At 43.0% G+C, this 14,899-nt stretch overlaps 1 pseudogene; it reads right to left on the bottom strand.

Moving 5' to 3' along the window:
* Nucleotides 1-3,210: 3,210 nt before the first annotated feature.
* LOC123051386 (uncharacterized) lies at nt 3,211-9,832 on the bottom strand (annotated as a pseudogene).
* Between the last annotated feature and the right edge of the window lie 5,067 nt (nt 9,833-14,899).

Here is a 14,899-nt window from a genome sequence, read left to right as displayed (position 1 = left end):
AAACGAGGGGTGGGATGAATCTGTGCCCTCATTAGTTTGAGGAACTTTATCTACGTTTAATAAAATGGTTGTGTGATAATGTGATGCAAAGGCCGGGGTAATTCCCTTTTCAAAAAATAACTAGGTCTTTGCTGGCGCGTGTCGCCGCGCCCGTCTATGTTTACAATAGAAGGATAGGATTTTCATATATACATGAGAAAAATGAAGTTGTAATAGATAGTAGGGAAAAACTTTTTTCCCTAGGTCTGATGATCTTAGAGTTGAACATGAAAACACACATTGTTGCACATGAGCATTCACATTTTAGTACTTCAATACATTTTAGGGTTTTGATAATAATCGTAGATTGTATAGATCTACATGTACATATCAAGAAAGTGGCTTCTATGAATACGATGTAAGAGTACTTCTCAGGCTCACCTGGAACAGCTCGAAGCATCAATCAAGGCGTGATCTCCAGTTTTTTGTTCAGATGGTCATGAAAGATTATCCAAGGTTACCGTGTGATTTGCAAAGGGCATTGTATGATGGAGGCTACCTATCTGAAGTTGAACTGCCGCTAGTAGTAGCGGTTGGTAAATGTACAGAAAAATCTTAGCGAACTCATTAGCGTCTCTGTTTGTACATGATACAGTTGGTTTTAACAGAAATTGTGTCTCTGTTTGTACATGCTACAGTTGGTTTTACCACAAACAGTAAAGTTCAACATTGGTGTAAATTGTTTCCTCGGAAACATGCTCAATGTGCATGGCCAATTACTTTTCTCAGGAGCATGTTTGGTATGTTGGGAACAGTTTTATTTGGAACGGGTGCATTGCTTGGCCAGACATTCTTCCAGGATTGTTTTTATTGGTAGCTCACCTTGTCATCACTCCGCGCTTACTATATTTATTTGTGTGTAATCCCATGTGATGACACTACGTGCCTTATGTGAGCTGCTTGATGATAACATGGAATTACTCGTGCTTGTACCGGTTTATATATATAATGTAGCTGACTTGTGTGGTATTCAGTTAAGTTTGGGTGTTCTGTACATGTAAATTCAGTTAAAGTTGCTCCTGCATGTGGTAGTTGCTAAAGGGCCACAGCATGTAGAAGGCATCTCTAGCTGATCCAGGATGGTGCCATTGAACAATTGGGGTTGTGAATTGCAGTTAAGTTTGGTGTCCCATTCATAAGCCAGTGGCTGTTTTAAGCAAGGGAAAGGGTAATGTGTTTGTGAGATGAGGTTGAAAACTGAATAAATTTGCATATCTGTTGCAGATGTTGTCTGTGGATTTTGTTTGGGCGATCGACCCAGCGTTCGAGGCGTGGGCCGGTCTGTTTAGCGTTTCAGCGATCCCGTTTTTGGAACCTTCTATGGTGTGTCTAGCCGGTTTCTTTTTTTCGGTTTTAGGAGCCTTCTAGGAGGTTCCTGAACTGGGTTTCATTTTTTCTTTTCCTTCCCTTTTTTTTATTTTCTATTTTATTTTATTTCCTTTTTTCATTCCTTTCATATTTCTATTTTTTACAATTTATTTTTTGTATTTCAACAAATGTTCTGAAATTTTAAAAATGTTCGCATTTTTCAAGTTTTGTCCACTTTTTAAAGGATGTTCCTATTTTTCAATTTTGTTCAGAAATTCCAAGAAAGTATAGAATTTCAAATTTTGTTTGCATCTGTTGATAAAATGTTTGAAAATTCTAAAACGTTTGAATGTCAAAAAATCTTCGCATTTTAAAATTTGTTCACAAACTAAAAAAATGTTCAAGAACTTCAAAACAAACGATCCCATTTATAAAATTTGTTCTCCCATTAAAGAAATGTTCATGATTCAAAATTTGTTCACAAATTCAAAAAAATCTCATTTTTAAATTTTATTCACAAATTCAAAAATGTTCTAGAAATTCAAAAAATGTTCCTATTTTCCGTCTTTGTTTTCAAATTCAAAAAATACTACCGTTTCGGGTTCACAAATTTTAAAAAGTTCATGTTAAAAAATTTGAAAATTCAAAAAATGTATTGAGTTTTTGTAAAATTATTCATAATTTTTAAAAATGGTCATGTTTTTTAAAAACTTGTTTTTCAAAAACTGTTTTGAGTTTTCAAAAAAAAGTTTTCTGCCTAATTAAGTAATTGTCTTCCTAATTGAAAAATAGCTACTTCTAATTATATTTAGGCCTAATTAACAGCCTCATTATTAATGAATCAATTTTCAAATTTAGTTGGTGCGAATAAATCCCTATTTAACTGGATCTAATTAATTGCACATGTAATTAACTGCTTATCAAATTAATTGCATTAATGTGATCATTTTTATTTAGCCGAAATGGAGGCGATGCTACCAACTCACCATGACGTACAACTCTGTGTCGATTCTGATAGTATACCGAGTACAAAATAATAGGTTAGTCAGAGAAGAATGAAATAGGAAAAATGAAACCAAAAAACGAAACATAAAAAAAAATGAAAAATAAAAAACACGGGCACACATCAAATGTGTCGGGCAACTTTGATTATAGTTGATGTTTTGGTAAGTTTTGATTTGATTTGGTTATGAGTAGTAGAAGTCAATGAAAGTTTGAGTTTAGTTGGGATTTTCTTAAGATTTCATTTGAATGAGTTAATGGGTGACGTTGTTTTGGGAAAGTGTCGATTTGATTGAGTTAATGCACACGTCAAATGTGCCGGGCAACTTTGATTATAGTTGATGTTTTGATAAGTTTTGATTTGATTTGGTTATGAGTAGTAGAAGGCAATGGAAGTTTGGATTTAGATGAGATTTTCTTAAGATTTGATTTGAATGTGTTAATGCATGACATTGTTTTGGGAAAGTGCCGATTTCATTGAGTTAATGCACACGTGAAATTTGCCGGCCCAAATTGGTTGCTCTTGGTTGCTAAAGGTCGCCTGTAAGACGCTCGCGAACGTAATATATGATTGGTGAGACATGAGGCGAGACTACCAACTTCTCCTTTAGGAGTATAGAGATGATGCATAATTTATAGTTGAACTATAAGTTTGTAACATAGGAACACTCCTTTGGCACGGATAAGAATAAACGAATGCATATTTAGATTTCTATAATGGAGAATGTAAAGTGCAATGACCAAGAAAATGCATATATTTAGATAATGGAGAGAACCAAAAGAATTAGATAATTGATACCATGCCGACCTTCATGGAGGTAGAAGGCTTGGCGGGGGAAGGCTTATGGTGCCAAAGGCTCGTCTTTCGAATTATACTCCCTCCGTTTCTAAATATAAGTCTTTCTAGAGATTTCACTGCGGATTATATACGGAGTAAAATGAGTGAATCTATACTCTAAAGTACGTCTATATATATCCGTACGTAGTCCGCATTAAAATCTCTATAAAAAGACTTATATTTAGGTACGGAGAGAGTATATATTTATATTAACATATTACCCTTTGTGAAGAAAAGTTGAACAAGAGACTTGTCAGATTGTTCGCACAGGGAAGAAACACCTGGGGTGCTGGAGGCCGGCACCTGTTGACCGCAGCTAGCCAAGTGTAGATTTTGCTGCCAGAGGTTTGGGGGTGCCTGAACCATATCGATACCATAGAAGAGGGTGTTGCACGACGATTTGAGCGAGTGAGAGATATCTCTGTCCCATCTTCCTTGGGCCAGAGGCTCTGATCTTCAATCACCAGCAATCTGAGAGCCGAACGCCTGAAACAAGCCTGCTTGTGATAAGTACATCTATACTTATAGGTTATCCGATCCATCAGTACTGGAATCAGCATTACTAACTGACTTTAGGTGCAACAGGAATTAGTACTCTGACAGAGTGACCATAAAAACTAAGAATTTAGACCTTCAAAAAAAAAAACTAAGAATATAGCTCATATAAGCAACGTTTGAACAAATGTGCTTTGAGAATTTCCAAGCTGTAATACCAGATAACACAATTCATGGATGTCAGATACAGAAACTATGAAACTGAATCCAGATAATACTGAACTTACCCTTATGAGGATGGATCAATCTGAATATCTAGGGAAACACAGACCAATAACAGTATGTTCTTATATCAGTAAAAACTGAAGGCAGCGTGGGGGGTCAATTACAACATGGAAAGTAAACCAAGGCAGCCGTCGTATTTACACCCTCTGTCCACTAATGTAAGACGTTTTGGCCAAAACGTCTTACATTAGTGAAGAGAGGTAATAGTTGGCAAATGAAGGACAACAACCACATCATCAAAATAAACTACTACTAGTAACTCTGTATGTATGTGTGCGTGCATGCACACTTGTGCTAAAGAAACTAAATAACTGCACACTGAACCTGCTATAGGGTCCATCAACATGGTCGTTTCTTCTCTTTCGTGTAACGTTTAACACCTACATGGATAGACTGAACAAAATAAGACAACTACAGTATTTTAGAGTACAACAATATTACCAACTGAATGACAAAAGCTACTACTTTCATGTACCCATTTGTCATACTAACAATAGAACACACAAATGAGATTGTTACTTTTGTCTATACAGATTATCTGCAGCAAGGGATTCAATGTTATTTTAATGCATAAGAAGCTGAATAGACTTGTTTGCAGAGCCAGTGCCATTTCTCTTCCTACACTACTGCCTTGATTTTTACGAATATAAACTTGGTAATCACCAAATATACACTGAAAATATATGGAGAAAAAAGAACTATTAAATAATTGGACGCATCAAGCATCAGAGAGGAAAACAGATATGAGTAATTAGTACAAAGTTTTTCTTTTTGGTGAAAAACGAATTTTAATTCTCAATCCCTGACTCCAAACTATGTTCAAAACCATGTTCACCCCAATTATGAAGAACTTCAACTGTAATTGTCGAACAAAATAGATTATATAAAACAATTAAAGCCTGATCTCTGATAATCCAGAGAACAAAGAGAGGGGGAGGTTCGAGAACTACTAACTCCAGCAACAGCATACTTACATCCATATATCTAAGCCAGGGAACAAATCCTAATACATGAGATTTTCATTTCAGAGCATAAGAAAGTGCACAGCAAATTAGTATATCCCAAGTTCCCAACCAATGGACTCATAGCGTGATAGTTTTTTTTTTATGTTTGGACAGATTTAAGTGTTTGACAATGGATTATGTCTACTGTGAATTAAAGGCAGGATCTTCTGTTAGACATGCATTGGAATTTAAAATGCATGGTCCAGAGTAGATTATTAGCAACCAAAAAATGAAAGTAACTCACGCATGGTGCTGTCGGAATTGTCGTGGATGCGTATAGTTGAACAAAAGGACACAACATCGTAATATTTTGATGGTTAAATAGGAAGAGTGGATATTTAGTTAAAGATTCAAGGAATATACAGAGGCAACTAAGATAAAATCATATTTCCTGGATTAACATAATCAATTATTAATTTGCCGTGCTCTTATGGAAGATACCTACGGAATAACGGCTTGAACAGCTCAGCTTAACTTATAAAAAGCACCACCTATGTTGCCTGTAGGGCTTTGCTCTCCAACAGCACCTCCACTGCCAACATAGAGCTGGCAAGCAAACTATCTTTATCATATTTTGTCTCTGCTGCGTCGATTGCTACAATGAACCGCCACTTGGCAATTCAGAGATACACAGTTGGCTACTCCAAAGAGTGTCAGGTTCGTGATTTAAATAAACTGTGTAGACCAATTGAAGCCTAAAAACTTGATAAAGAAAAGAAAAGGGTTAAATTGTCTCCCTGAATCATATCATCATTGGCACTCAAACATATATGAAATGAAATACAGAAAACTGAACTGATAACTCACTGTTGAGTTTATATTTTGCAGCTTAAACCCGCATCCCTGTCCATGTACAAAATAAACAAAAGAGTATGCAGCCTATTCACAAAATAAACAAAAGTATATGGGGAATGGAGTTTAATCAAACACAGACCAAACAGGAATGGTAATTGGCCGAAATCACAATATTAAAAAATTTGGTACACCAACAATCGAAGATCCAGTAAATCATTAATAAAGTGATATATCAAACATAATTAGTTTGAGTGAGTGGATGTCAAATAATACAATTCATGGATGCCAGATACAGAAACTACAAAACCAAAAACAGAGAGTCATGGTTTGATGAATCCTCTCGACGCAATGGACAATACTTAACTTATCCTTATGGGGATGAATAAATCTGAATATTAGGAAATTATAGACTAATAAAAGTGTTTGTTGTATCTGCAAACTGAAGGTAATGTGTTGGGTCAATTATGAGAGTAAACCAACACTGGTTGGTAAGTAAACGGTAACAATAACACAATAAAGAAACGCTATGAACTATGTATGTGTGTGTGTATGGATGCACACTTGTGCTAAACAAATTTAAAAACTTCACACTGAACCTTCTATATGATCCATCAACACGGCCGTAAGCTTCAAAAGAAAAAAAAACCGCACTGTTCAACTCTTCATGATTGAGGCCAAACCTGCCATTGGCCACCCAATTTTTTGAAAAGAAAATAAACCAGCAAACAAGCAGAAATGTGAAAATGAGAATATCAAAGAGAAGATAAGGAAAGAGGATGATCTGTACCAACCATGGAACAACCATCTCAAATTGCTGCCTGATCTCTGTGTGTTGCCCATACCAGATCCAGTGGCACCATCGCCTGGTTGAGCTGGGCACGAGCCGTTCCTACACGAGAAACTGAGCCACTACATATGAAGAGCATTGGGCACTGTGGTCCATGTAGAAATGAGAAAGAGTTAAAATGCCCTTCTCAAATGCTCAGATGCTCTGGGGTTCAGATCTGCAATCAAAGCCATAGGTGTTAAAGTACCACATCTCCACCCTCTTACTTGACGGGCTGACATTCTGGATGAAGCTATTTCTAACCTGGAGGCGGATGCTGTTATAACTTTTGGTGTGTGATTCTATCTTATGGGTTAATAGAAAAAAAGGGGTTGTAAGTTGCAAGAAAGGATGCTTCCTGGTCTACTGTTCCTCGGAAATAACTTATGCCCAAGGCCATTGTTAAGTTGTTACTGCATTTAAATCAATCTACCATGTCATGCAAACAACTTGACAGCCGACACTATGCCGTTTCTAACTGCTTTTTGTTCTTTGTTCGTCCAATCTATAAGAGGAGAGCATATGAGCCATTCTTTCATTTTTTAGCTCACTGGCCATCCGCTGGCAATTTCGGGCTTTATACTGAAAAGAGATCTGCAACAACATTGGAAAGCTTGGGTTCGATCCAATCCTATCTCCTTATGCATGAACATATAAGGTAGTAGTACATAAGGATCTTGAGAAAACATGTTAGTCACGTATAACAGAGGTACTGCGTTCAAGGTTTTATTCTACCAATCTATCCATGCCATTAATCCTGCTTCCCTGCCATTGTTTTTCTGATGACTATACCTCAGGAGAGATGACTAGACACTTCCCTGCCACTAATCCTGAAACAAGATGTAGTGACTAGACACAGGGATCATATAACTCTTAGTTGCGAAAGAATGATCATGGCAGTTAGATACAGGATTATCTAATCTTTGGAGGAAAAAAAAATAAACACTTCTTTAATTGCACCACCTTTTCTAATCACTGTCAATCGTGATATCACAAGCAGCAAAAGTACAGCGCTTCTAGTTCTTGAAACATGTGACCAACTCTGCGCTCAGGTTCAAGAAAATTGCAAAAGGGAACCAACTTCTTTTTATTTCTCCTCGTAGTGTGACATATCACAGCAACTTACATCAAGATTACAAAGCAGGGCTTGCATAAAACAAGCAAAACACTTCTTAATTACATCCAGAACACTACAGGAGAAAAGGACAGGATATGCTTAGACACTACATAAGAGTTAGAGCAGTGGCGCGTGGTTTGCAGCTCTCCCCTGTGATCATACTTAAGCCCAAACGTGCTCATATGGAGCACGCAACAATCGACGATGCATGTAGGCTCCACTCCCTCGCGCTGCACACAATCGACAAGGCAAAAGTTGCTGTTGCCCATGTACGCGAGAGTGGCCCTTGTTGCTGCCAGCCGCCGCTCCGGGACTTTGAGGAACAACTTCTCCTTCGCAATCTTACAATATGGCTGCACAGCACTTTCGCGGCTGCGGGAGGCAACTTCACAGGCACAAATGTACCCGTCTTTACGGAGCCCAATCCATGCGTCTAGCTCGCTGTCGTAGTAGCCTTGCCCTTGGAAAGGCAGAGCCCAATCCCCATGCCACCTCCACTCAGAACGCTTGGTGTTGAATGAGAAGGTACCCTTTGGAACATGTTGATAAAGACTGTCGTGTGCAGACATGAATATGGTGTGCCCGTCCGGGTGCAGCGCGTAAGAGGAAATTATATCATCCATGGCAAAATGGCGGTGGCGATGGCACCCTTTTCCAGGACCAGTCCATGGCTGGCCGTGGATCACACATCTCATCGCTCCCCGTGGCTGCCCATGACATGGCCTCAAAAGAGTGCTGCTCGCCGGCATGGCGAGATGTCGATGCATACAACGTATCACCGGTGGCCACAGAGATGTCAATGCCACCAAGCAGTGAACGTGGTAGGCTTGGCCCGATGGTGATTCCCGCTATCTCGGTATCATATACGAGGATGGGAGTCTGTGGACAGTGTGGGTTGGTGGCGATGAAGATGCTGTTACCAAAGGCCGTGAAGCTCATGCCAAGATGGCGTACTGGCACGGGAAACCGGAGGACGGGAGGGTCAGGGAACCCAAACTGCACGTCGCTGGTGCAGGTATCTTGCAAAGTGTCGGCATCAACCTTGTAGATGCTGAAGCCCGTGTCCCAATCATCCAGCACCAGGTAGAGGTGCTTCTTGGGCGCACGCCGCGGCCTTTTTCCGGTGCGGTCGCCGTCCAGTTGCGAGTGCTGACGCTTAGACATGTCTCCTCCTATCGATCTTCCCGCACTAACTGGATCTAAAGATTGAATTTTTGATTCTGATGGAGGTTACGAGGTTGCCAGTAGAGGAGAAGAAATTTATAGAGAAACGGAAGGGCAAGGAGGAGGCGACAATGGGAATCCAGATCTAACCTGGGGATGTGAGAGGGCTTCGAATCCCTCCCTCCTCTTATTTATGAAGAAGAAGTAGGCTGACTCCCAGCCGGGCTCGGATTGCAGATAGGCAATGGCAGAGTACCTAGCTAGAGCCCGAGTCGGAAGGAGCAGAACCACCATGGCGAGCGCAGTACTCCACAAGAGAGCCACAATGGAGCTAGGGTTGGGGGAGGGGGCCGAATCAAGAGTGAAATCGGGAAGTGAAAGGAAAATAGGGGTCACCGCCTCACCGGAGTTGCCGCGCCGTGGTGGCCGGAGTCGTCGCCGCCGCTCTCGTGCTCCAGGCGCCCGTGGACTGCTTGAGTTGCCGGGCCGCCCGTATGGCTAGAAATAAGGCAGTTGAGACGCGCCGCCCCTCCCGTGGTCGCCGAAATCTTGGTGTGGTCGCGCCGCCCCTCCCGTGGTCGCCGAAATGTTGATGTGGCCGGCGGCGCTCCGCCCCTCCTCTGCTTCCCCTCCTTTCTTTGCGCGTCTGTTATTCTCTTTCAGGCAACTTTTTTTTTAGGCAAACTCCGAAACTTTTATTACGACGTCACAATGTTTACATGAACGAAAGAGAGTCCGTTCGGCTGTCCCAACCAAACATGTTGGCCAGCCAGAAGAGATAAAGCATGCTTCGCGAGCTTATGAGCCTCGATATTCGAGCTCCTAAATTCGTGCCAAAAATTACACAAAAGGAAATTTGATCTATGCTCTATTATTTCATGTATGATCGCACCATATACTGTTGGATTGTTGTCTTGGATGTCTTCGACCACCACCTTTGAGTCGGACGCCACTTGTATAGTTGAGACATGCAGATCATCCGCAAGGGCCAACGCCTCCCTAATCGCCATGCATTCAAGAGTGGCCGGATCGGAAATGCCTTAAAAAACCACAGCTGATGCTCCCAGAAAAAGGCCAGCAGAGTCTCTTGATATTGCCGCTACGGAACCGTGTCTCCTTCCCCTCCCCACAGCAGCGTCTACATTCAGTTTTTTCCGCCATGATGGTGGAGGAATCCAGCTCGTCAGACAAGGAGTAGGATTGCCACCCTGCCTCAGATTAACAGATTTGATAGCTTCAAGTTCCCTCATATAAGACTGAATAAACGCATGTACCTGAAAGGGACTTTGGTATATTTGCTCGTAGATCGCCTTTCGGCGGGCTCCCCACAAAGCCCAGAGTGTTACCACGAGAGTAGTGAAGTTCTCATGGGATAGCGCCTGGTGCATGGCAGAGAGCCACCTCTTCGCGTCACCTTCTTCGTTCCTACTCAGTGCATCGATGATATGTTCACAGGACAAAGCCCAAGTACTCCGGGATACAGTGCAGTCTAGCAAAGTGTGTCTCCAAGTGTCTTCCCCTCCGCAAAGGACGCACGCTGGCGTGTCCGTCATGTTCCAATGATGCAAGAGTGCCGCGGTTGGAGTGGTGCTCTTTGCAAATCTCCATAGGAAAATCTTAAGCTTCGATGGTACTTTAAGCCCCCATAGATTGGTCCAGATCTCACTATCAGCCTGTGAGTGAGAAGACCCCCCTTGCTCATATAACCAAGCTTCTCTGCTTAGTTTCTTCTGGTGGATCATGTGGTAAGCAGTTCTAACCGAGAAAATGCCCCGTCTGTCCTCGCTCCATGCCCAAAAATCCTCAATCTGTCTAGTGCAGAGAGGAATCTGCAAAATAGTTTCCGCATCGATTGGAATGAATGTTGCTCGGACCAGTTGTTCATTCCAAGAGCAAGTGGTGCTGTTTATAAGTTCAGACACTTTGTGAGGTGGGTGTTGGACCAGAGATGTTAATGGTCGCTTCATGTGTGTGCGGGGTAGCCAATTATCGTGTCAGATGTCCGTGGTTTCACCGTTTCCAATTCTTCTCACAAGTCCCTGCACCATGATATCTCGCCCATCCAGGATTGCCCGCCAAATTTGTGATGGATGATTTCCAAGACTTGCTTCAAAAAGAGAGGCATCAGGGAAGTAAACCCCCTTCAGAATGCGAGCGCTCAAAGATGTGGGGTTTTGAAGCATCCTCCATGCCTTCTTCGACAGTAAGGCAAGATTGAAAATCTCCAAATCCCTGAAACCGAGGCCGCCTAGATGCTTTGACTTTGTCATCTCGTCCCAGGCTATCCAGTTTGGTTTGTGTTTCCCCTGCTTGCTCCCCCACCAAAACTGTCTGATCAGGGAGGTAATATTCTCGCATAAACCTCGTGGGAGGCGGAAACAAGACATAGAAAAAACCGGTATAGACTGTGCCACCGATTTGATAAGTACTTCCTTGCCCGCTGAAGATAATAGTTTCTCCATCCACCCTCTGATTTTCTCCCACACACGATCTCTCAGATATCTGAAAGTGCCATTCTTTGAATGCCCAACATCAGTAGGCATCCCCAAGTACCTGTCACTGAGCGATTCATTCTGAACGTTTAATGTGTTCTTGATACTATCTCTCATAACTTGTGGACATCCTTTACTAAAGAAAATAGAGGATTTCTCATTATTTATCCGTTGTCCAGATTGTTGGGAATCGTAGCATAATTTAAAATTTTCCTACGCTCACCAAGATGCATCTATGGAGTCTACTAGCAACGAGGGGAAAGGAGTGGATCTACATACCCTTGTAGATCGCGAGCGGAAGCGTTCCAATGAACGTGGATGACGGAGTCGTACTCGCCGTGATCCAAATCACCGATGACCGAGTGCCGAACGGACGGCACCTCCGCGTTCAACACACGTACGGTGCAGCGACGTCTCCTCCTTTCTTGATCCAGCAAGGGGGGAGGAGAGGTTGATGGAGATCCAACAGCACGACGGTGTGGTGGTGGATGTAGCGGCTCTCCGGCAGGGCTTCACCGAGCTTCTGCGCGAGAGAGAGAGGTGTTGCAGGGGAGGAGGGAGGCGCCAAAGGCTGTAGTGTGCTGCCCTCCCTCCCCCCCTTTATATAGGCCCCCAAGGGGGGTGCGCAGCCCTTGGAGATGGGATCTCCAAGGGGGGGGGCGGCGGCCAAGGGGGGAAGGGGTTGCCTTGCCCCCCAAGGCAAGGGGAAACTCCCCCCCCTTAGGGTTCCCAACCCTAGGCGCATGGGGGGGAGGCCCAAAGTGGCGCCCCAGCCCATTAGGGGCTGGTTCCCCTCCACTTTCAGCCCACGGGGCCCTCCGGGACAGGTGGCCCCACCCGGTGGACCCCCGGGACCCTTCCGGTGGTCCCGGTACAATACCGATAACCCCCGAAACTTTCCCGGTGGCCAAAACTGGACTTCCTATATATAATTCTTCACCTCCGGACCATTCCGGAACCTCTCGTGACGTCCGGGATCTCATCCGGGACTCCGAACAACTTTCTGGTTTCCGCATACATATATCTCTACAACCCTAGCGTCACCGGACCTTAAGTGTGTAGACCCTACGGGTTCGGGAGACATGCAGACATGACCGAGACGCCTCTCCGGTCAATAACCAACAGCGGGATCTGGATACCCATGTTGGCTCCCACATGTTCCACGATGATATCATCGGGTGAACCACGGTATCGAGGATTCAATCAATCCGTATGCAATTCCCTTTGTCAATCGGTATGTTACTTGCCCGAGATTCGATCGTCGGTATCCCAATACCTTGTTCAATCTCGTTACCGGCAAGTCTCTTTACTCGTACCGCAATGCATGATCCCGTGACTAACGCCTTAGTCACATTGAGCTCATTATGATGATGCATTACCGAGTGGGCCCAGAGATACCTCTCCGTTTACACGGAGTGACAAATCCCAGTCTCGATCCGTGCCAACCCAACAGACACTTTCGGAGATACCCGTAATGCACCTTTATAGTCACCCAGTTACGTTGTGACGTTTGGCACACCCAAAGCACTCCTACGGTATCCGGGAGTTGCACGATCTCATGGTCTAAGGAAAAGATACTTGACATTGGAAAAGCTCTAGCAAACGAAACTACACGATCTTTTATGCTATGCTTAAGTTGGGTCTTGTCCATCACATCATTCTCCTAATGATGTGATCCCGTTATCAATGACATCCTATGTCCATAGTCAGGAAACCATGACTATCTGTTGATCAACGAGCTAGTCAACTAGAGGCTTACTAGGGACAGGTTGTGGTCTATGTATTCACACATGTATTACGATTTCCGGACAATACAATTATAGCATGAATAAAAGACTATTATCATGAACACAGAAATATAATAATAACCATTTATTATTGCCTCTAGGGCATATTTCCAACAGTCTCCCACTTGCACTAGAGTCAATAATCTAGTTACATTGTGATGAATCGAACACCCATTGCGTCCTGGTGTTGATCATGTTTTGCCCTAGGGAGAGGTTTAGTCAACGGATCTGCTACATTCAGGTCCGTGTGTACTTTACAAATATCTATGTCTCCATTTTGAACACTTTCACGAATGGAGTTGAAGCGACGCTTGATATACCTGGTCTTCCTGTGAAACCTGGGCTCCTTCGCAAGGGCAATAGCTCCAGTGTTGTCACATAAGAGAGTCATTGGGCCCGACGCATTGGGAATCACCCCTAGGTCGGTAATGAACTCCTTTATCCAGACTGCTTCCTGTGCTGCCTCCGAGGCTGCCATGTATTCCGCTTCACATGTAGATCCCGCCACGACGCTTTGCTTGCAACTGCACCAGCTTACTGCTCCTCTATTCAAAATATACACGTATCCGGTCTGTGACTTCGAGTCATCCGGATCTGTGTCGAAGCTAGCGTCGACGTAACCCTTTACGACGAGCTCTTCGTCACCTCCATAAACGAGAAACATATCCTTAGTCCTCTTCAGGTACTTCAGGATATTCTTGACCGCTGTCCAGTGTTCCTTGCCGGGATTACTTTGGTACCTTCCTACCAAACTTACGGCAAGGTTTACATCAGGTCTGGTACACAGCATGACATACATAATAGACCCTATGGCCGAGGCATAGGGGATGACACTCATCTCTTCTATATCTTCTGCCGTGGTCGGGCATTGAGCCGTGCTCAATTGCACACCTTGCAATACAGGCAAGAACCCCTTCTTGGACTGATCCATACTGAACTTCTTCAATATCTTGTCAAGGTATGTACTCTGTGAAAGACCAATGAGGCGTCTTGATCTATCTCTATAGATCTTGATGCCTAATATATAAGCAGCTTCTCCAAGGTCCTTCATTGAAAAACATTTATTCAAATAGGCCTTTATACTTTCCAAGAATTCTATATCATTTCCCATCAATAATATGTCATCCACATATAATATGAGAAATGCTACAGAGCTCCCACTCACTTTCTTGTAAACACAGGCTTCTCCATAAGTCTGTGTAAACCCAAACGCTTTGATCATCTCATCAAAGCGAATGTTCCAACTCCGAGATGCTTGCACCAGCCCATAGATTGAGCGCTGGAGCTTGCATACTTTGTTAGCATTCTTAGGATCGACAAAACCTTCCGGCTGCATCATATACAACTCTTCCTTAAGGAAGCCGTTAAGGAATGCCGTTTTGACGTCCATCTGCCATATCTCATAATCATAGTATGCGGCAATTGCTAACATGATTCGGACGGACTTCAGCTTCGCTACGGGTGAGAAAGTCTCATCGTAGTCAACCCCTTGAACTTGCCGATAACCCTTAGCGACAAGTCGAGCTTTGTAGATGGTCACATTACCATCTGCGTCCGTCTTCTTCTTAAAGATCCATTTGTTTTCTATGGCTCGCCGCTCATCGGGCAAGTCAGTCAAAGTCCATACTTTGTTTTCATACATGGATTCTATCTCGGATTTCATGGCTTCTAGCCATTTGTCGGAATCCGGGCCCGCCATCGCTTCTTCATAGTTCGAAGGTTCACCGTTGTCTAACAACATGATTTC

This window comes from Triticum aestivum, chromosome 2D, assembly GCF_018294505.1.
Source record: "Triticum aestivum cultivar Chinese Spring chromosome 2D, IWGSC CS RefSeq v2.1, whole genome shotgun sequence".
NCBI classification, from domain to species: domain Eukaryota; kingdom Viridiplantae; phylum Streptophyta; class Magnoliopsida; order Poales; family Poaceae; genus Triticum; species Triticum aestivum.
Note: the sequence above shows the minus strand (reverse complement) of the source record. Positions and strands in the feature narration are given on the sequence as shown.